The sequence below is a fragment of the Pteronotus mesoamericanus genome, unplaced genomic scaffold (genome assembly GCF_021234165.1).
Source record: "Pteronotus mesoamericanus isolate MK-2021 breed Mesoamerican mustached bat unplaced genomic scaffold, CSHL_Meso_final scaffold_167, whole genome shotgun sequence".
In the NCBI taxonomy this organism is placed as follows: Eukaryota; Metazoa; Chordata; class Mammalia; order Chiroptera; family Mormoopidae; genus Pteronotus; species Pteronotus mesoamericanus.
In genome coordinates this window covers 34,088,574-34,112,920 of record NW_026555308.1, presented here as the reverse complement: position 1 = coordinate 34,112,920, position 24,347 = coordinate 34,088,574, and positions in this window count along the sequence as shown.

Genomic DNA, 24,347 nt, shown 5'->3' with positions numbered 1-24,347 from the left:
GGAGGCGGGGAGTAGGTGGGGGAATCAGAAAAGCTGTCCATAACAAGGTCCCTCTAGCCAAAGTCAGGCAGAATGGAGAAGATGAGATCAGAGGTTTAAAGTGGACTTGCTTGTGCTTTTAATTAAATGAAAGTGACTGAAAAACTGTATAATGGTTTATGGCTGGAGAAGAATGATTTGCTATGCATAAATGCATGTTATTTGAAAGAGAGATGGGAGGAAAATAATTCCATTTCAAGTTTAATATCACTTCAAGTTCAGATTGTTCAATAAATGGCTTAATTTGCAATTCTGATATTTAAAATATCTAGAAAAATCACCCTAGAGTATAGTTTGGGGAAAAATGCTTGTCAAACTATCTATTCATGCAAAAAATATTTGATATAGCTAGCTTTTACTTTAATTTTTATACTTTTATTCTGCTATTAAAACTATAATACAGAGACAAACAAAAAAAATTCTTAATTCCATCACTCAAAGAACCCCTGCTGATATTAAAATGTATGCTGCATGTAAATGATGAGAATATACATATGAAAGGCTTTGATATGAAGTGCAAATATCCCTCTTTTTCATTCCTACATTCAGTCACCTCTGTTCCTTTCCTCAAAGATAACCGCATCTTAGTTCATCCTTCTAGAAAAAAATATACACCAGCAATATGGTATTTACTTGTTTATATTTGCAACAAAGATCCTATATTTCTATATGAAAACACAGAGATTTACCTCATTCTATTTAACAGCTAAAGTGTATAGTTATTTCACAACTAATGAATATTTAGTATTTTCTAGTTTTACAATTATAATGCTGCAAAGTAGATCGCCTACATATACCTTAGCTTCTCTAAAATATAGAAGAGTAACTGTTTCTCCACATATGTATCACCCAACTTTTTAAATAGTTGCCAACTGGATATGTTACAATATTATCATTTTGATATTTTGATTTACATTTACTTAATTCAAAATGAAAGGGAGATTTTTAAAAAATATGTCATTTATTTATTTTTTAGAGAGAGGGGAAAGGAGGGAAGAGAGAGAGAGAAACATTGACATGTGAGAGAAACATCCATCAGTTGCCTCTCACATAGTCCCCACCCAGGGCCTTTGCCCACAACCCAGGCTTCTGACCCGACCAGGAACTGAACTGGTGACCTTCCAGTTTACCAAGGACACTCATCCCACTGAGCCACACCAGTCAGGGCAAGAGTGGATTTTTGATATACGTATTAACATTGTCTTTTTTTAAGTTTTTAAAAAATGTTTATTGATTTGAGAGAGAGACAGAGAGAGAGTGATACAGAGAGAGAGACATCGATCAGTTGCCTCCAATATGTACCCTGACGGGGGACTGAAACTGCAGCCTAGGCATGAGCACTGACTGGGAATTGAACTCCCAATCTTTTTTCTTTAAACTGTTTCATCTTTCTCTCATTAATTTGCATGAGATCTTTGTAAGTCAAGTGAATTTGCTTTTTTTCCTGACATTTTCACTGTACTAGGTTTTCACAATGTATGATGGGACATTTAACTTTTTCTAAGTTATTTTTTATCATATAAAATTTGTAAATGTTGAAGTAGTAAAATTACTTAATCTTTTTCTGTATAGATTCTTGGTGACCTGTATTGCTAAGGAGCTACATTTTTTTAAATAAATAAATTCATTTTAATTTTCTTATAATAAGTTTATAAATTAAATCTTTATTTCATCTGGAATTTATTTTGGTGTATTGTTAAAGATTGTGTGTGTATGTGTGGATGTATATATATGTGTGTGTATATATGATATGGCTTGTCATTTCTCAGCTATATGCATATAATTGTTTTCTCACATTTACTTGAGATGTAGCTTCATCATCTATAACATATTCATATTTCTTAAGTCAGGAATAAGCAAACCACCAATTTCACCATGGTTATCTAGCTCTTTCTTTGGGAAGAAATAGGTAATATAATTTGACAAGTTGAAAAAATAAAATACATAAAACTTATTTAAAAAGTAGTAAAAATGATCACTTTTCAGAGAATTTGATTACAGTGTTAGAAAATTCCCTCACAAAATCAATTGAAAAACTATGGAGAAGTAAGAATTCAGTAACTAGGCTGGTGATAAAATTAGTAGTTTTTCAATTGGCTCATTCTCTCTAGTATTATATTTATTACTATTGAGTCATTTTTTTATTAATAGCATGGACCTTAACTGCCATGGTGCAATGACATAGTGTAGCTTTGTATCATTTAACTCCACTTGTCAATAAAGGCATTCCTGGTTACCCAAATCAACTCAACTCTAAAAGCGGACTGAAATCAAATGTTTGAATAACAAGAACTTTGTTCTATTATTTTAAAGGTGAAATACAGTTCATTCCCAGGCTATTCCAAAAGCCCAAACAATTTTCTCCAAAAAGCATTTAAACATCCTAAACACTTCCAAGAATTCCTTTATTGTTGTAACACATTCAAGACATTAAAGACCTTATTATTTCATAATTACACACATGAAAAGGTATATGTCTCCCATCTACATGGAAGACAAATACAAATCCTGTTCATAATGCAATGATAGAACATTAGATACAAATTATATTTTGGGTTGATAAGGAAAAAATAAAGGCTTTGAGACTTAGTAAATGTTCACCTGAGTTTACTGCTGGGGAAGGCAGGGCAACTCTAACTGAACACAGAGTGGTGGGATGGGAACCTGTGGGATGGGATTTTCAAGGAAAAGGACTTTTTTTCAAGGTACAGAACTTTTTTTTTTTCTAAGTAGCACATCCTACATAATGTTACATCATATCAGGCCTGGAATATCAGCTGTGTTGTATGACTGGCTGAGTTCAAACTGTACAATTAAGTCATATACTACAGCCAGAGTTCCATTCTCAGGCTCTTTCTCTACATCAGACTAGTTTACTAAGAAAAGTCCCTCTGTTTCTTCTTTCCGTTATCCTACTATTTCCTATTTTGCAACACCTCATACTTCCAGACTTAAGGTTCTGTGCAGTCTTTTATTGCCAACTTTCTGATCTTATATGCTACTGTAATGAATATGTTTCCTCCACATTGTAACTGAAACTAAATTATGTTAAGACTACCTAGTGAATATAAACAACACTTAGCCAGATAAACTAACAAAGCAAATAAAATTGTTACTCACTATTGAAAGGTTAAATGAGTAAAATTTATGGATGAGAAAATAAAGATGGCGATTTGCCACAATTGTTATTGGCGGAGGGTGAGTGAGTAACGTTTGGTGAAAGAAAACCACTTCATATTCAAGACTTATCCAGGTCTAGGTCCAAAGAATTAGCAGCCACTCTTCTTATTCTGTTGGCCAAAATAGAATAACTGAGACTAGAATTGCCCTCTCTCCTGATAGAACTAAAAACAGATGAAATATTCAGTAATGGTTTCCAGACATTAGGCAGCACAGAAAACAAACTGGGTGAGCCCTACAAATTGTCTCAGTTTACTGCCTGGTATGGTTTCTATCCCAGAATGCAGGAAGAGAAAACCTCAAAGGAGACAACATGGTTCCTTGCATTGAGAAGGCTGAGTTTGAAGTGCAGGGGTGCTCAGCCAGCTAGAAATGGCAGGGTGCAGTATAGGAGAGAAAAGAGCTGCATAGAGAAGAGCTCTGGATGTCTACATCCAAGTCTTCAGCTGAGAACTGGTCAGATTAGCCATCAGATGGCTATAAAATACACAGGGCTAATTCCTTTCATCTGCGTTTAGATAATTTAGTCCTTTTTATCTTCCTATTGGGTTATCATACTTATGAATATTTTCTTCTATTGCTAGTTTATATTTTAAGCTCACTAGCTTTCAGAAGATACTTCCAACAACCCAGGTGGTCATCAGAGAGTCTCTGGAAACATGATAATTGGACTTGATCATTTTCATCACTGCTGCACAGAGAAAAACATGTACATAGAATGTATGGGCAGATCATCTGTGAAACCCGTCATTTTTCCCATTTAGTAATATTGTGCATCCACATATTCAGCAGTAAAAATTACAATACATATTGTATTACTATAATTTTTAAAATAGTATTTACTCTGCATGCTCACTCTTCAGTATCTCTTTTGTTTTTTAAATTAATTAATTTTTTTCCAGTACATTTGTCTCTGCCTACCCCCCACCACTTTCCCCTGCCCCCTCCCCCCTCTCCCTCCCTCAACTCTTCTCCTTTGGTTTTGTCCATGAGTCCTTGCTATATGTTCCTTGACTTGCCCTTTCACTTCCTTCCCCCCCTCCTTCCTTCTTGTCTCTGTTGGTTTCTTTTCCTTTCAGTGTTGCTGGTCTTATTGTCCTTGCATCTTTGTATTGTTGGTTAGGTTCCACTTATAGGTGATATCATATGGTACTTGTCTTTCGCCCCTTGGCTTATTTCACTTAGCATAATGCTCTCGAGTTCCATCCATGCTGTCGCGAAGTTTAGTAGTTCTTTTTTTCTTTCTGCTGTATAGTATTCCATTGTGTAAATGTACCATAGTTTTTTGATCCACTCATTTACTGATGGGCACTTAGGTTGCTTCCAACACTTGGCTATTGTAAATTGTGCTGCTATGAACATTAGGGTGCATAGGTTCTTTTGAATTGACGTTTTGGAATCTCTTATAAGTGAAAAGTAAAGGCAGAAGATTTTTTTTATTTTAAGGACAATTATATTGAATAATAACAAAAAGAAAGAGATCATAGAAAGAGCAATAAACTGAGATTTGTAAAGATTGATTAGTACTAGTTTTGCCAATTTATATCATCTTTGTAAGCCATAAATTCCTGTTTCAATTTTCTCATTTGTAAAAATAAGCAGCTTAGAATAACTTCCAAGATTCTCCAGCTTTATAATACAATGAGTTTGAAAATATGTGAAACAATTTTACAGAGACTAACTGGTATAGACTCAGAATTTTCAATCTTTAAATACTTTCACCAAAAGATTTATTCATTCAAAAATTATTTTCTTGTTTGGTCTTCTCTTTCAGATAGCTTGATAATGTTAGATTAATGCTTTGCATTATGACAGCAACAACAACAAAAATGTCCACAACTACTTCAAACACAGACATTGATCTTAAGAAAAAAATAAAGTAGTTTAGGACATTTTACAAACTTATTCTTTACATTTGTCTTTTTCAAAACCTCTGAATTGTTTGATTTTCTACAAACCACATAAGTCAATTTTGTAAACATAGGAAAGAACACTTTTATTATGATTAAAAGTAATGCTTTCCCCAGGAGGTAATCTCTGAAGGTATATACTCTTGTGGAATTATGAATTCAAAGAGATCTGGATACTTTTCTGATAAACATGTTCCATATTTCATGTTTTAATCACGATGCAGCTTTTATGTCTTTGTAATTATTCAGACAATTTCTAATGACAGAATCATAGATTTCTATAACCTAAAGATAAATAAAAAGGCCACAAATTAGCTTATTCACCCCCACCAGGATGTGTTCTGCGAGTTTAAAATGTATGCAGGCATCAGCATTTGCTCCATAAACACTTACATCCTATTCAAAGCATGCTGGCTCTAGCACAAAGGCTTAAAGCACTCAGCCTCAACAGCCTGTTCACCATAGAATCATATGTATGTGAATAATAATTTAATCTCTTAGGAATTATCCCTTCATATTTCTTTTGTCCTCTTCTTTTTTCTCTTGTCCTCTTTAAACATCTTGAATGTGAGTCAAAGTTAGAAAGTGATGAGTTTTTCACTTGAAGTAGAAATGTCTTCTCCATAAAATATACAAATCTACCTGACTTTGAGGAATATTTTTATGGCAGATTTTGTTTTGTTTTAAGGTTTGATTTTTTTTAAAGAGGTTCATATTATATTCTAATAATTTCTGTCCATTTTATTCTTTCATTAATTAGCTGCTTTTTCCCCCCTCAAATTCCTTTCCATTTGCAATTTCCTTTCTAACATATCAACTTATGAAAGTATGAATGGAGTCAGAGGGTGAGCCAACCCACATCTGGGGGCCCAGGCTTCGCGTCCATTCGTATTGAGAGGACAAACCTCCTTCCAGGGAAAAGGTTCTGACCTTGAGTGGGGCCTTTGCACTGCTCCCACCCCCACTGGCATGGCTTCAGTTGCCGTCACTGAGGGTACTGAGGGCACCGAGGGCACCGAGGGCACCGAGGGCAGCAAGGCTTACTCCTAGGCCTGAGGCTCCAGGAGCCTCTGCTAACTTCTAGAAGCATGGGGTAGGTATATTACAAACATTCCGAGGGACGCTGTTGAAGAAAGCAGTAATTCACATGGAAATTAGGTCCATAACCTACATATGTCCATCTAGCTAATAGTGGTGCTTTAGAGTGGTAACTTAAGACAAACGGCATCACTTAAAGGGTAAGAACATGTATTTTGAGGTGTGGCAGGCCTGGTTTCAAATGACTCTGCTACTTTCTGTCTTTCTAAATTCAGACAAGACACTATCTATCTGCAAGCCTTGCTTCCTCATTTATAAAATAAGTGTAACAATTATACCTACTTCATTGGGCACTTGTGAAGGATAAATAAGCTAATGTATGTGTAATGTTTAGCATAATATTTAGCATAAGTTCTCAGTAAATGGTGGTTATTGTTGTTATTATAATTATTAATAAGTATATTATAGAGTTCATGAGGTCAGAGGTCATGTCTCTAATCATGAATAGGATACAAAACCTGATGTATAGTATGTGCTTCATAAATATGTATTTAATTGAATTGAACTATATTCTAATAACTATTTCTTAAGTCATTACTATGAAAATTCCATTTCATATTCCAAATAACAAACTTACAATTTATGAATGTTGTAGAGTATTTATGCTATTTCCACATGTTTTTTAACATCTTGGTAGAATATCAATGTTATAAAAAATGCAAATATCAGTATATGCATATCTCTCTTAAATCACACATTTTATTATAAAATGAATGAGTAGTGCAGAAAATATAAACTAGATGCTCCATTTTAAGAAGATAGAATAGCATTAAAAAGCAAGAAATTAAAAAATAATAGCTAAAAAGAAATATTTCTCTGCATAAAGCCAAATTCGGCCCTGGAACTTATTCTCAAGGGGGGTTATTGAAGCAAATAGTTTAGTATGATTTCAAAAAGGATTAGGCATAATGAAGCAACATTTTGAAAGCAGCTTGCAAATTTATACCTATGATTTTCAAGGGAAAATGAGATTTGCTCATGGAAGTGTACACTCTGGCATGCAGAAATACCAGAAGTGAAAAATTATGGATCCATTTCAAAAGCTAAGTTGATTTTGCTTTGTAAATTGGCTTTAATTAGTTAAATATTCTAAATTTGGTACTAAAAACAGACTGAGATATTTGTAGATAGAAATAGAAACTTGTCATCAGTTTGTAATCAAAGAACCAGAAATTTCAAATAACCAGACTAAATTCTCATCTACTTTGGGAAAAAAGCTTTGTGAAATGTCAACCAAATAAGTCAATGCATATATTGTACACAAAGAAACATTACAGTGAGGGCAGAGGCCCAGTGCCCAGGGTCAACGGACCCCACAATGATGGTTGGTATCCCTGACCACAGCATATTTGGATGCCTACTATGTGCTGGACATTCATTATGTACTTTACAGAAATGTCCTCATTAATCTCTACAACCTTAAAAGGCACATTTAGTACTTTTTAATTTTCTTTTTTAACCAGAAGAAGATGAGTTTTAAAGTCAAATTACTTAATTTCACACAGCAAGTAGAAAAAGAGCCAGAACGAAACAGAGTGGTCTGACCTCAGACTACTCGTTTTATAATTCTGCATCCCTATATGAGCAATCATCAAAGTAAAATCATCTTTTGGTATAGCTTTATTGTTAATTACTTCCTTTTCCATTATTTTTTAGAGAGTATGAATTCTGTTATGGGTTGCAAATTAACTAATATAACAAACTTTATAAGTGCATGTGAGCTTAATATAGAATGAGCATAAAATATCTTATCATCTGTGCACCTAAATATGAGATTGCCGTTGGAATAATAACGTCAGATCACATGAGCACACTGGTCACTTTCTTGCCAGTGTATAATTTCATGTTCCGCAGCTCAGACAGAAGACTGGCATCAAGAAATGTCCTGAGAATATGGACTTTGTGATTTTTGGTCCTGGTGATCAATCTCATATTGTTATTAAACTTTTAGAAGGAAAATAAAATATTCTTCACTAAGGCTATTTCCTTTGTCATGTTGTTGTGAGCTTTTTATCTACACAAGAAAATCAAGTAGAAAATTAGTTTAATAACTATGCTAGTCAGTGTTTTTCACTGGGCATGCGCTATGTGCCAGGTGCTTTATATGCACAATCTCAGATCCTCATAATGACTTTAAGTATATATTTTAATATCTTCATTTGTAAATATGGAAATATGTTAAGTAATTTAGCTAAATTAATATAGCTGAGGGTGTCTGGGCTCAAAATTAAACCAGGCCTGTGTGGCTTAAATCCAAGTGTCTATCACTATCCCTTACTATCCCATACTTCTTATGCACCATTTACAGCTGGTTTTCTACTTCTAAATTGATACTGTGTCTATTTTGGACAGATGAAAATACGTATGTAAATTTAACACAAGAATCAGTGGGAATATACTAAACAAAATATAAGCTTCACAAAGTTGCCCATCCAATGTTATTTCTGTCATTATTAATGCTTAACAAATTATTAATTCAGCATTGATGTTAAGTATTAATAATATTTTAAACATAATTTATACCTTGCTTCAAGATTGCAAGGTGAATTCACATTAAGTTTTTCCATTACTCTAATAGCATCCACAAGGCAGATAGCAATGTCACAATCTTACTATGAAATCCAAAAATAACTAATTCATATGTGGTCACACCAAGTTAGGTCAGGAGTAGAGCCCGAACAAAAACTTAGGTATTCTGACTTCAAATCGATGATTGTGATAGCCTGGGTTTAAGATTCCTTTGTAAAACAAAATAGGTTAATAAAGTTTGAGGTGACATTAAATATGGGATTGAGACCCAATAAATTTTTGTTTTATCTTTGGTTCTGCTATTTCCTACCCATATGAACATGGGAAAATCAATTTATCTCTCTGTGACTGGCCCCTCATCTGCAAATAGGAAGTTAATAACAACTACAAGGTAGAACTGTTCTGAGGACTAACTAGAAGGCATTCCCAAATGGTTTTTGGCAATATCTGAATATTTCATCGATAGTTTGTCTGATCCCAAGTTTAGAACAAAACGTTTTTGTACAGGATAAACAAAGACTTTCTATAATTTAGGTTAATGTTAGGTGCAAGACAGCAAAAGAATGTAGCCTTTTAAAGTAATAGCTGTTTCTTAAATCTTAAAATATTTTAACTATTTTGTTTTCAATCCCCTCTCTGGCTTCTATCAATTTTGAATAATTAAAATATTTTTTTCTAGTTGTTACCATAAGGAAAATGAAGTGCTCAGTCAAAGCCAATGTTCTTTGCTCCCTGGATTGGACAGAGTTAAGCACCAGTCTGGATTTCGAATACAGCACAACCGTTGTTCAGGTGGTGCTCATGCCCAGCGTCAATGGCTACATATTTACTCTCTTCTGCTGACAAGAGCAGAAACTAGGTTTGAATCAAAGAGTTACTAGACATGACATTGAGGTTACAGGGGAAGTAGATTTATATAGTAACGAAGGGCATTTAGTCTCGGTTTTCTGACACAACATCAAGCAGAAAGAGGACCATAGCCACAGATAATCCTGACTTTCTGTCTTGCATTTTTCACTAACTTTGTCCCAGATCCATCAAGGTATGCCAGGAAGTGTCATTCTGATGTCACTTTTCTGTGTAAGAACCTTCACATTCTTTCCAGGTATATGAGAAGAAGGAGTACAAATTCTTTAGCATAAGTATAGTCCCTTTGACCTATCCTCAAAATACCCTCTAACCATACCATTATCAATTATACAACTTGTACTGAGGACAAATTTGAATACCTGCCTGCCCAGAGCTTGTCCAAGATTTACTCTTTTTTTTAAATTATATTTTTATTCCTATGTGATAATCCCCTCTCTGCTTGTCTGTTAATACTCTCTCTACTCCCCCAGGTAAAGCTTAAGTATCACTTCCTTCAAGGAGAGTCCACTGACAGGAATGTTGGCCTTCTCAGAATAAAATTGATTCTTCATCTGTAATATTTATCACATTGTACCTTGGACTCTACCTTATGTGAGCAGCCTCATACTCTGTTCTACATCATGAATTCCTTGGCAGCTTGGGTTTGCCTATATCTGCTCCTCCCTCAATGCCAAGTATAGTACCTGACCCATGGTCAGTATTTATTAACAGTTTAATCATCATCCACTTAACTAGGCTATAAAAACAGAAAAAAAATACCTAAAATAGGAAGACAGTACTTCTTCCAGAAAGTAAACACCAGTTTCCATTATAAAGAACTAATTAAAAAAAAAAAAAGAATAGCTTTTGTTCTTTGTGGTCTGTAGATTTATCCAGGCACTTGAACACAAATGCTTTTTCCAATAGTGTCATGATGCTGTATATCCCAGTGCCAGAGCAGCACATGCTGGCCTAGGAGGAGTTATGTTTTTCCTAGCCCACTTGTTTTAGCACCCCGGAATGCTTCATTCCTCTTCCACAACATTCTTTTCAACAAACACCAACAATGCATGGGCTGTCCAAGTTTGAAGTTAAATCCTAGCCATCCTGTATTTTTTTTTTTCAGTTCATTTAACTCAAAAAAAATTCAGTGGAAGAGATGCTGCTTATATTTTTGAGGGTAACAATGTGTCACTATGGTAACAAACCATGTATAAGAGTGAATTGGTATTATGTCACGTTGAAGGAGATCGGGAGTTTCTCGCTGAGAAAGAGTATGATTTGCCTTTTAGTAACTTTTCTTTATTTGTTTTTATACATCTTTATGGCAGCTTTACTGTAAATTTCTTAAAAACATTTGAGACACTATTCGTTAAAAGATCAATTACAGTGGGTAATGGTGTGGAGGCAAAAAGTGCCAGAATATTTACCAAGAGGCTAACAAATGCTATTTCCTCTATGACCTTGACCAACTGGAAATCTTAAAAGGGTAAAACAACAGGCTTTATTTAGAGTATTTGTAAAGTCTTTACATTTAAACAAAATCATATCTGTGATAATGATTTCTGTATCCCTGTCAAACACATCATTGCCCAATTAGGAATCAATAAAAATTAAAATGATGTTTCAAGAATTTATTACTTACTACCTGCCATGGATTATTAAAAGGGCTGTTTATGTATTCAATTATACAAACCTCAAAATAACCTATGAGGTAAAGTCATCATTATCCCACTTTACGGATTAGAAAATGGAAGCACAGTCTGATCATCCAGGTTTCCATTAGGCCAAGTGTTAAAATGCATAGTCTGATTCCAGAGTAAAAAGTGCTCCAAACCTTTGCTGCTCAAGTGTAGTCCACAATGGAGCAGCATCAGCACCTTCCTGGAAGCTCATTGGAATGAAAGAATAGGGGTCTCTGCCCTGCTAGACCAACCTATGCAGGTAATTCATAAGTATACTAAAGTCTGAGAGGCGCTCACCTGAAACACCATAGTACTCCCTTGCCCTGCCGTGCTATGCTCAATGCCTTCTAATTGAATAATATTCAAAGACTGTACACTGGAAATAATGTTTGGTGTTGAAATTATGTGTTCTTCCAAACTCAAGATAACTCTTTGTACTGCATGAACTAATGAAGGCAAATCACAGTGAAAGTAATTTTCTGACTCTACTCTCTGATAGTTAGAGAGTACTATTTTTCAGTTTTGTTTTGATTAGAGGCATGCTCATTAATTCAATTAAAAATCAAAATTCCAATGAATTCTCTCCATTAACATAAGCCATTGTAAAGATTTTTGCATGAGTTAGCTCAAAGAAGGTATATATTGTTTTCCGAAATATAGAAGGCATTTTAAACCAGGAGTAAAAAAAAGTTTTTTCTTTTCTGCATTTGCATTAAAATGTTTCTCTTTTCAGTGAAATGTTGAAACAAAAAAATGCAAATACTCAATCTACTGCCATTAAGCAATGACTAAAAATGATAATTACATGATCTCATTTCTTCAAAATACTGATAGCATTACAAAAATGTGGTTTATTTTATTGCATTGCATTTTGATCATGTGAATGATATTTCTTAAAACCTATCATTGTTACTTGAGGAACAAGATAAGATAAACTTACCAATAGACCAGAAATATCTCCATTTTTAAAGAAATTTATATACTACATGTTATTAAATATCTTCTGAGAGATTAAAAATCAATGTGTATTTGGTATCTTTGAAAAGATGATGATATCAATCAATGGAGTCCTATCTCTAAAATGGCTGCTCTGCAAAGCATAAAGCAAAGCTAAATCTCTCACAAGACAACATTTTAATTTCTAAATATATTTCATAAAGGTCATTTTCTAATTAGATAACTTATATTGAAATTCTCAGTTTAAATTCATCTCTGCCAAATATTCTAGAATGAATTATTCATAACTTTAATACATCTATTTATATCTGTCTTTATATGATTATCACTATGTATAATATTTATAGTTACATAATTTTTCATTGTCTCAAAAATAGCTTATACTGTTCAATATTTTCTAGAGGAAATATGTCTAATGAACAAATTAGAACAAGCATAATATATTTTACTGGAAGTTGCCAATAGCCTTGAATTCACTCCTTTAACAAATCTGAAAGATATGGGACTTTATTTTAGAAGAGAGAATTATCCAAGACCAGGATAAAAAAATCATCTATTCAAATATTCAGATGTCCAAAGGTCACAAGCTCAAGCAATAACTTTAACGATCTTTGATGTGTTTTGCTGATCTTGTGTATTTCAGCACAGAAGCTGTACAAATGGATAGGAAGAATAAAGTCTAGATATCAAAATATAAGGTACTCAAAAGGCAAAAAAGAGTATAGTATTGAACTTTAAAAAGAAAATGAGGTGAGTTTCAACTTCATTATTTTTTAAAAAGATGCTCTTGACTAAATGAGTGGGGCATTAACTGTCTGATTAAAGAATGTTGCCATTACTTTTAGTAACGAACTTGGGTAACCTTCTCTCTATTTCTTAAGGAAGTTCACTATCTCTAAATTTCCTTATCTGAAAAACAACATTGACAAAACTTAATTCCATCCCCTAAATTATCTATGGACTTTTAGATGACCCCAGGCTGTTGAAATGGATGATCATTAATATGAAGACATAAGTTTAAAATTTTTAAAATGATAAACAATACTGTTTAAAGAATGGATTAAGGATATGAACAAGAAATTTATAAACCAGGACATACACACAAACACACCCTTATACATGCCTTAAAATGACTAATAAAATTATTTAAAGAAAAATAGATCAAAATTTTATTATATCAATTTTTAACCCTCAAAAATATTTATAAAGTTTAAAGTAGATAGTTATAAATATGGATGGAAAGGAGAACCCTCATAGATTTTTTGAGGAGTAAATATCCGTATTCTTTCTAGAAGACATTTTAGTGGTATCAAACAAAGTTATAAATGTACATATTCTTTCAGCCAACAGTTTCACTTCCAAAATCCACTCTATAAGTACTAACAAATACAAGGTGATGAAAAAGTAGGTTTAAAGTTGTGAGTACATGAAACACAGAGTGTATTCTGTATTATTATCATTTATTATATTATTTTCCATATAAACAACTATAAACCTACTTTTGCCTCACCCTGTATGTTCAATGTTATGTGTACAAATCACTGATGTTTGGAATATTAAAAACCTGGGAGCTATCTGATATCAAACTATACTACAAAGCTGTCATAATCAAAAGAGCGTGATACTGGCATAAAAACAGACATATAGGTGAATGGAACAAAAGAGAGAACCCAGAAGTAAACGCATGTCTCATAGTTAATTAGTATTCAACAAAGGAGGCAAGAACACACAATGGGGTAAAGATAGTCTATTCAATAAATGGTGTTAGAAAAATTGGACAGATAGCTGCAAAAAAAATGAAACTAGATCTCCTCCTTACCCCATATACAAGAATAAACTCAAAATGGGTTAAAGACTTAAATGTCAGACTCAAAATCACAAAAATCCTAGAAGAAAACATAGGCAGTAACATCTCAGACATTTCTCATAGCAATATTTTTTTTCTGCTATATCTCCCCTAGCAAGGGAAACAAAAGAAAAAAAACAAATGTGCCTACATCAAACTAAAAAGATTTTGCACAACAAAGGAAACCATCGACAGAATGCAAAAGCAACTTACTGAATGGGAGAACGAATTCACCAATGATAAGGGGTTAATATCCAAAATTTATAAAAAACTTATAAACTCTATGCCAAAAGGAAAAACAAACAAACAATTAAGACACCGGCAAATGATCTGACTAGACATTTGTTCTAAGAGGGCATACAGATGGCCAAATGGAATAGGAAAAGATGTTCAAAGTCACTAATCATCCGAGAGATGCAAATTAAAACCATAATGAGATATTACCTCATACCTGTCAGAATGGTTATCATCGATAAATCAACAAACAACAAGCATTGGTGAGGATGTGAAGAAAGGGGGACCCTTATGCAATGTTGTTGGGAACACAGATTGGTGCAGACACTCTGGAGAGCAGTATGGAGTTGCCTCAAAAAATACAAAATGGTACTGCCTTATGACCCAGCAATTCCACTTCCAGGAATATATCAAAAGGAACCTGAGACACTAATTAAAAAGAGGATATGCATCCCTATGTTCTTTGCACCATTATTTCCAAGAACGAAGATTTGGAAGTAGCCCAAGTACTCAGCAGAAGAGAAGCGGATCTAAAAGCTATGGTATGTTTAGAGAATGGAATACTACTTGACCATAAAAAAGAAGGAAATACTATCTTTTGTAATAGCATGGATGGACCTGGAGAGTGTTATTCTAAGTGAAATAAGCCAGCCAGAGAAAGACAAATACCATTTGAATTCACTTATGTGCAGAATCTAATGAACAAAATAAACAAACAAAATAGAAACAGATGCATAGATACAGAGAAGAGACCGACAGCTGTCAGAGGGGAGGGAGGTTGGCGGGCTGGGTGAAAAAGGAAAGGGGTTAAGCAAAGAAAGAAAATTCATAGACCCAGACAACAGTATGGTGATAACCGGAGAGAAAGGGGGTGGGGGAGATGTAAGAGGGCAAAGGGTGGATAAAAGATAATGAAAGGTTACTTGACTTGGGGTGGTGAACGCACAGTACAGTATACAAGTGCTATATTATAGAATTGCACACCTGAAAACCATAATTTTATTAATCAATGTCACCCCAATAAATTCAATAAGTTAAAAAAAAACTTTGGATGAATGAGATAAATCTATGTGTAATGTACATGGAAAACTATTTAAGACATTTCATTTAAATGAAAAAGTTATTGAATAGAATGGTTCCATTGCTATAAAATAGTTACTATTTGGCTTTACATATTTATTTCTCTCTTTATATATATTTGATTATGCTGATGAAATTATGGAAAAACACACAAAAAATGTAAAAGTACTTAGATTTGGAGAGTGGGACTGCTGGGGTCAGATAGGAGGGGACTTTGTTTCTTACTAAATACTTCTGTGTTGCCTATTTTAATATTTTTCGAAATAACTGTGCATTTAGAGTTTAAGAAAACATGACAGAAAAGTCATGTCAACTCATAAACCCCTCTCCCTATCTCCCTATTAAATTATTCAATGACACTGCAGTGCCAACAAGATAAAAACCTTGGGAATCGGTAAGAAAAGATGAATAATTCAATAGAAACTAAAAGGAGCAATGAACAGGAATAGATAGTTACTGAAATTAAAATACAAATGGATAAATGCAATCATTCTCATTTTTTTGAAATAAAACAACAGCAGTAACCCTTGGCATGATCTGAAGGCACACTTTCCTAGCCACTTGTGCGTTACCTCTGCCATAGATGCATCAAAATCCACTGCCACTGGTTGTTTACTTGCCTTCCTCGCCTATGCATTGTGCATTCTTTAAAGTCATAGACCATCATTTTGTTTTATTTTTGTTTTTATTTTTTCAGCTCTTCTACCTCCTATAGGTACCTGGCACACTGCAGAATAGTTAGTAAATTATAGTAAATCAATGAAAGAAGGTTATATTTACAAACTGCATAGGACAAATGGCAGAAAGAAAAGGCATGTTTCTTTTAGAGAATGTTACTGAGAACTAAAAGAGCCACAGTTATTTCAAATTCTCATGTATTTCATGTTTTAGGAATTCAAAAGTTATTGACCCTTGCTCAGTGACCAGAGAATTCTTACTTTATAGACACAATAATGAAATAATTATATTATAATGTGTACATTTTTTTGCCATTAGGTTGTGAGGTCATTAAAAGGCTAGACCTCACTCATTTTTATATCCCTAGTGCCTAGTTATACAACTACCATATAACAGACATTTATTTACATTAGCAAAGTTGAAATGAATTGTTCAAAAGCTCTTCTAGATAAAAACAACAACAAAGGTATTAATTACATACTTTTTTAACTCAGAGGATCAATACTGTATTAACTTTAGAACCATATGTATTCTGTGTATGTGTGTTTATGGTGCTTTAAGTTATTGTACTTAAGCTATGGTTCTGAAGGTACATTAATTTTATATTCAACCTGGGATATTTCATATAATAAAAATCTATCTTCATTTTATGAAACTTAACATATTCTACTTTTATAATGATGAAATATATAGCTACTGGGTCTCTAATATAACATATTGGTGAAAACAATAAGTTGATGACAAATTCTTAATATCATAAACTTCAGTTTTAATATTGCACTGTGGCAGAACAAGTCCTTTTGCCAATTTATTTCATAATTTGGTTTCAAGGAAAATATCAAACCAAAAAGAAAGTGTTAAGTGGACACAGCAATAATAATAACAAATATTTTCTAGTTATTATTCGAGGACAGATTTTCTTCTATATCCTTGATACCTACTAGCTACATCATCTCCATTTTACAAATGCAGAAACTGAGTAACAAAGAGCTTTATTAACTAGATGTTCATGGATTTAGTAACTAACAGAATCTAAATTTGAATCTAAACAGTTTGGCTCCAGAGACCATGCTCTTAACAACAGCACATGATTTTCTCCTTAAAAAGTTAAATAGGGAAGAGTTCTTATGATGGCAGAAATATGTGTGCGCTAATGTTCCCAGTTTGCAATGTGAGGTTTGTCATTTCATGTACGTTTGTGCATGTACCTATATATACACACAAATATATATGGCTAGGACTTCTATACACACACACATGCAGTCTGTGTGTGAGCATGTGTGTGAAAGAAACAAAGAGAAAGAGGAGGAAGGGGCAAGAGAAGGGTGTTAACTTGTAGCATGGCGTGGTGTTTTAGTAGAGGCATCAATTAGTTTTGTTCTGGGGCATCATCACAGTCTCTTTGTGTGTTTGTTTTTATTTATGTTTTTTCTTTGCTATTAAAATCAAGAAAGTATGCAAGGTTACAAAGCAGTAATAAATGTACCCACTTCTCTCTTGTCATCTGGTCATTGGCATCGCCTGGGAGCTTGTTAACAAGTAGAGTCTCAGGTGCCACTCCAGACCAAAATAACCAGCACTTTTATTCAACCGAGGACCCAGTATAAGTATAAGTAGACATTTTCCTCATGGATATCTCCCACTTTTGAACAGAGGTATTCATGGCTTTTGTTTTCAAGGATGCTTGCATAGCAAATGGTCTTGGAAGGTAGAGATGGTATCTTGCTCCAGAACAGAGAGGGTAAATATGTTTGCTGTGAGGTTAATAAAGCTAATGTGTCCCTCTGGGGTAAAAGTGGAGCAGGTTTGTCTGAAACTCTTCCACAGATTAAGGCTACATTTTAGACTCTTCAGGAGTGATGCACACCCACAGCGGGTGCAGCCTCCCGGGGGCCACTCTGCAGTGCCCCATGGGACTTCTGGAGCATGGAAACCAGTGTGAACACAACCCTCATGCTGCCTGCTGTGCTGTGAGTCCTCAGGTCTCATGTATGTGGACCATGAACCTCCTGTCTTCTACAGCATAAATGAAACTACAGGGACGAGAATGACTGACCTGCTTACCAGGTTAACCTCATGAAGTCTCAAATGTATCACATACGAAGTTATGAATTTGCAAGACAAGTACTCAGATGTATTAAAATTGCATCTTTCTTTATTTTCCTTTTCCCGTTCTGTTGCATCAGGAAATAGAAAATTAGTAAGTTTTGGTGAATTGAGTTATTAGCTATTTAAATTCAAGGCGTTCCCCTCCCTGCCTTCTCGTAGGATGATATTTAAATTCAAAGGTCTTACCCACTGACCTCAGTTGTGGTGGGGAGGGTTTGGGAAGGGGAGGGTAAATTCCTCTGCTATGCTCTTTTAAAGAGCTAGTGATAGAATTTAATGAGATAAAATGTGCAAAGTACAAGTATCACGTCTGATGTGTGAAAAATGCCACTTAATGAGACACAACGTATTTTTCTTAAATTCAGTTGTTACTAATTAGTATTTAGAAAGAACCTTCTTAAAAAATTCCTTTTTCTATTCTTGATTCCACACATAATTGGGTAGTCCCACCATTACTCTCCAGCTCCGTGGAAGTCCTCAAACTGAACCTTTTGACATTCCTTCCCGGGCCTTCTCTTTCTCCTGAGAGGAAGGACTTCCCTGACCAGGGTGATGGGAAGGAACCTCAGTGCTTTCCTACGGGTCAGGCTGGGTGAATGAGTTGGAGGCGACTACTTGGAGGCTCCTCCTTTGGATTTCTGTCCCTTCTCCTAGTGCTTCCCTCATGAATCACAGTCAGGACACTTCTTTGCTTCTCACCTTCTGCTTGTAACGATTCAGTTTCTCTCTCCCTTGGAGGTGGTTGCATCTTTCTGAAAAGGTAAGATCAACTCAAGGTGGAAGAGGGCTTAAAAAGCATTACCCAATCCATCTTTATTAGCAATAATTATGATTTATTTAGATCCCAGAATTTAATTGGACTCTTTGTTCAGGAGGTATGATTTATTATCACTCCAAATCCTCTACCTTATTACGAGTTTATTATTATTTTTCTTACTAGTAATATATCCTCAGGTTAATCCAGGAAGTAAGTTACTTACTAAAAATTTAGAAGAGAAAGCAGAATGAGAAGAGTATAACTAAGAAAGACTAAAATTTATTATAGCACATTTTCTAATTCTCTGATGTGACAAAGTTCTGAGGTAAGTCAGGCTGATCCTGTCTACTAGGGGAATTCATACATAGCCTGACTAATTTATCCTGAGGACAGGTTCCAGAAAAACTCCCAGACATAGAGACCAAAGAAGAGAAAGAAAATGCCATTTGGAAAAATAGATGTCCAAGGCTCAGGAGGTGGGGGGAGGTCCACTATGCCCTGGGGATGAGTATGGGGCACACACACAAGGGAAGAATTGTATCCCCTAGAAACCAGAAAGGGGGTAATGTTAGAAACTCCACTTGCGAGGAGAGGTGATAAGTTTTTAGAGACTAAACACTACAGGAAAAGAGTATTGGGTGCAGGGTGTTGGGAAAAGAGAAGGGGTATCCAGAGACCTAAAAGTTAAATGCACCTCTGATGTTCCTGAGCTTCATCTGTATGTACTTCATCATTTCCTCATCTCTGAATCATGAGGAGATAGATTGGATTATTTCTTAGATTTTCTCCATCTCTGGCATTCTACAGATCTATGAAGGAGTTAAATCTAAGTGGTTACCTTTGGCAATAGAAAAAGTGAGATCCTTTAAATCTAAATAACCTACTGGGGTAAAAAAAAAAAAAAAGTCAGAGCTAAAAGTATACCAATGTGGTTCCTAAAATTTTCTCTCCTTGTGACCATCAATGGCTGTGCACTCTGTGAGCTGGGAAGTAGTAAAAAAAAAAAAAGGAGAAAGTTCCAATAGCACTTTAGATTAAAACAAGGATGGGCCGTGGCTTGGTGACTCGGTTGGAGCATCATCCTATACACCAAAAGGCTGAGGTTCAGTCTCTGGTCATGGCACATACCTAAGTTGTGGGTTTGATCCCTGGTCATGGGAGGCAATGCATCTCTCTCTCTCTGTCTCTTTCTGTCTCTCTCTCTCTCTCTCTCAAATCAATCAACATATCCTTGGGTGAGGATTAAAAATAATAATCATAATGAAAGAAGGGTGGACTGAAACAAACCCATTGTGTTTTTATAAAATAATGCACATGCTCTTCAATATTTTCTACCAAAAGGGAATCGAGATTTTTATTTAAAGCAGGAAAAGAAAGGGAGATCTGGAGGACAGAGGTGCCATAATTATTAATGAATGTAACAGTTCTAGTGGAAATTTGTGTGAGTTCCTGAGCAACTATAAACAATGAGAAAGGGTTCAGTAGTCAGAGGCAGCAGCTTGTTTTTAAGGTGAATTTTTTACTCTTGGAAGTCTCGAGGTCTACAAAACCTTTCATCAGATCACAACAGAATAAAAAAAGAAAAAGAAAAAGAAAAATCTTCCACTCTAACTGAAGTTTCTCCTATAAAAGCTACAAGATGGAGCATAGTTTCACTTTCTCTAAGGTGACAAGCTTCTTCAGTGGAAATATCAATAGATATCTTTTCAAAAGTTCCACCAAGAATATTTATAGACTGAGCTGTTTGACCCTAAAAATCAAATAAAATAACTTTTTTGAGTTTCTCTGAAACAGCAAAGAAAACTCTCTTCTTTAAAATAATTTCATATTTTCCAATTATAGCTGACATATAATATTACACTATTTTCAGGAGTACAATAAACCTACTAGACATTTATATAACTTACGAAGTGATCACCCCAACAAGCCTAGTACCCATCTGATATAATACAGTTATTACAATATTATTGACTATATTCACTATGCTGTACTTTATATATTTGTGGCTGCTTTTTGTCCTTTTTATTGAATTTATTGGGGTGACACTGGTTCACAAAATTATACAGGTTTCAGGTGCACAATTCTACAACATATTATCTGTACACTGTATTGTGTGTTTACCACCTCAAATCAAGTCCCCTTCTTTACCATTTATGCCCCTTATACCCTCCTACAACTCCCCACTTTTCCTCCTCCCCAGGCAATATTTCACATATCCTTGCTTCTGGTAAATCCATAGGTTTATCTTTAGAACCAAAAGCAATTCTGTATTAAATTTGAAAACGTTCAGGTTAGTAGGCTGAGACTTCTGAATATAAGAGCTGAGATACAGTCTCATTATCTCCATGCTGAAATGCAAATTCTTGTCAGGTATCTTTCTCTGGCACACATATTTAATTTAAAACACACACACACACACACACACACACACACACACACACACACACACACACGAATGAAACCACAAAGTGAAGTGTTGCATACCAGCTCCCTTTCTGGGAATGGGATTCCAATTCTCTCTAGCTAAAAAGCATTCAATTGTTACTTGCTTATGCATGAGCTACAAAGCTATACATTGTAATTGCTCAGTAATTAAGTTAACAGGGATACAAAAATACCTTCAGCCTGGATGAGCAACTCCACTTGGTTGCTGCAATTCCATGCTGAGCCATCCCTGCTGAAGATCAAGCAAGGCTCTGAGGGTTATTTACATTCACTTTTGAATGCATTCTTTGCTCAAATGTCTCTTTCCTCAAATTCATGAAAAAAAAAAAAGACAGTTATTTTAACTTGATTAAGGGTAGATTTTTTTATGTTTATTATTTCTGAGCCCATTGCCAGCTTTCACAAACATGCTCATTTACCAGAGATAATTATGCATGATTTTCTCCTTTAATGAAAGATAAATAATTTGGCAGTCTTGTTTCACATATTTTGCTATTTCAATACAATTCATTGTTTGGTGGGGTGTCCTTTATTCTTGTGCTAGTTAGTGTGCAGAATGAGTTTTCTTTAGATCAATTGTGCTGCTTTTCTGTAAGGCACTGCTGTTCATACCAGGTTTATAAAAGACCATTAAAGGCTGATATTACATTAGGTTCTGCTCATAATGATGTACCCTTTTGTTTACAACTTACATAATTTGCTGTAGTGGCAAAGCTTCATCAAACCGGGACAAAAGAAATAGAGAGTACATTTCTGGGAATCCAAATAGAATGAACAAGCTTTGATTAGGTCTGGTTTTCAATACATCTCTTTGAATTAATGCAGAAGTCACGTTCCCAGTTCTCAATTTGGAAGAGCAATGGGTTTTTTGTTTGTCTTAGTATATAAGGTGGCTTGTGTGTGTGTAATATTTTAAAGCTAAAGCCCATATAGGAAAATGCAGGAATATGTGGTTCTAAATTATTATCATAAGTTCCAATTAAATATGGATCCACACTAGATTCTTCACACTAAAGGAACATTTGCATTTGGTCTCAATAGATAAAGGTCAAACTAATAGGCAGAAATAGATCTATCCTGCAATCCATTTCTCTTTATACCAGTGCTGTCCAAAAGAACTTCCTGTGGTGATAGAAATATTCTCTCTCTGCCCTGTCCAATATGATAGGCCACTAGTCTCATGTGGCTCCTGAGCACATAAAATACTGCTAGCATTACCAAACAACTAAATGCTTGATATTACTTAATTTTGATTTATATCAATTTAAGTTTAAATAATCATATGTGGTTAGTGGTTACTGTATTGGACAGTAGAGCTTTATACTAACCCATGTGGTAGGAGCAAGTCTACTAGTTTGCCCATGCAAAGCAGCTCTGTAGAGAAGTTATATGATTGAATAGAGAGGGGAAGACATCTCACTTTCCTCCGCCATCAAGAAATTAGGACAAAATTAATTTGGCAGACAGCCAACACCCCAGGAAATGCAAATCCTTGTCAGGTACCTTTCAACTTTCCCACCTCATTCCACTATGAAACCCTAGTTACTTTTTGAACTCTAGTAGAACTACATGACATTCTTATACAACTCATCCTTTAAGTGTGTGTATTTCAGGCACTCAAATCACACTTTGTCTACAGTTTGGTTACTAAGAGTAGGCTGGGAGAAAAGAGTATTTTTCCAACAAACAGTTCTATTTCAAAGGCAGAGAGATATTTTCAAATGTAAACCACACTCACATCCAATTTCATAGTAAATTCTTTCCTTGGATGCATACTAGGCATATCAGAATGACTGTTTTCAACATGATGCAATGCCCAGAATGCAATGTGATAGAATATGTAATTTCTTCTCAAATCCCTTCTTCTTCAAATCTTCACCACTTCAGCATACATCATCACCATTCACCCAGTTGCACAGAACCAAAACAAGGTTGGTTTTTCTCTCCATCAGTATGGTTGAGGCCTCGTTTCAGGGACTATAGCCTCGCCAACAGGTGAGAGGGCTCCAAGGCTGGAGCTGAGCAAGGGGACCTTGGGAAAATAGGCCACTGAGGAGATAAAACCTGTCCCCCTGGCAGGGGCTGCACCCCTGCCTCCCTCACATCACCGTACTTGGCCCCAGAGGATGGCTGGTTAGTCAATGATGGGTAAGACCCCTCAATGGCAGGGGCAACCTAAGACAGGCACAGTTGAATAGGGGCCATCAGAGAAGAACTTGGGGGACAAGAAGAAGGGGAAAAAGACCCTCGCCCCTCAGCTTTGTCATAGCCAGAGTCCTCATTCTACCTGAAAGAAGTCTCATTATCTCTTGGCTGCTCTGTCCTGCCTACCTGGCTCAGGCTTGAAACAATACTAAATGCAGGTACAGCTAGAAACTGGATCAAGTAGTTCCTGGGGGACAATTAGGCCTGGAAAAGGAATGCATTAAATCCTATGAAACTTACATTGCTAAGAATGCCCTTGAGTAAATGAGTACTGATATTTGGGGTTGAGCATAGAATGTGATCAGTTTCCCAGATTTCAGGGCTGAGTGGGCACCACAGGAACCTGAGGTAAATCTCTTGCGTTCCTTCAATTGTTATCTATGATCTCTATTTGTTTTCTATAAGCATAGCCTTTTGACATTGATTAATGAGCTTTACATCCATGTTGCATACCCCTGTGCATATGGTTCTCAATAAAGGCCACTTCAAGAGAAGGGCTCAGGGCCTTCTCCACTAGGGGGAAGTGTCACCCCCTCTCCTGGCAGACAGAGCAATATCTGGGACAACTTATTTTATTTCCCCCATCCATGACGACCCAGAGCGTACTCTGTGAAACAGATTCTGCACTCCCTCCTCTCTATATTCTATAGCAAAACCATCTGCAAGTTTTGTTGACTCTACCTTTAAAATATGTATGTAATTTAATCCTCCTTGACAAACCCCTATTCTCTCTTGCCTGACCAATT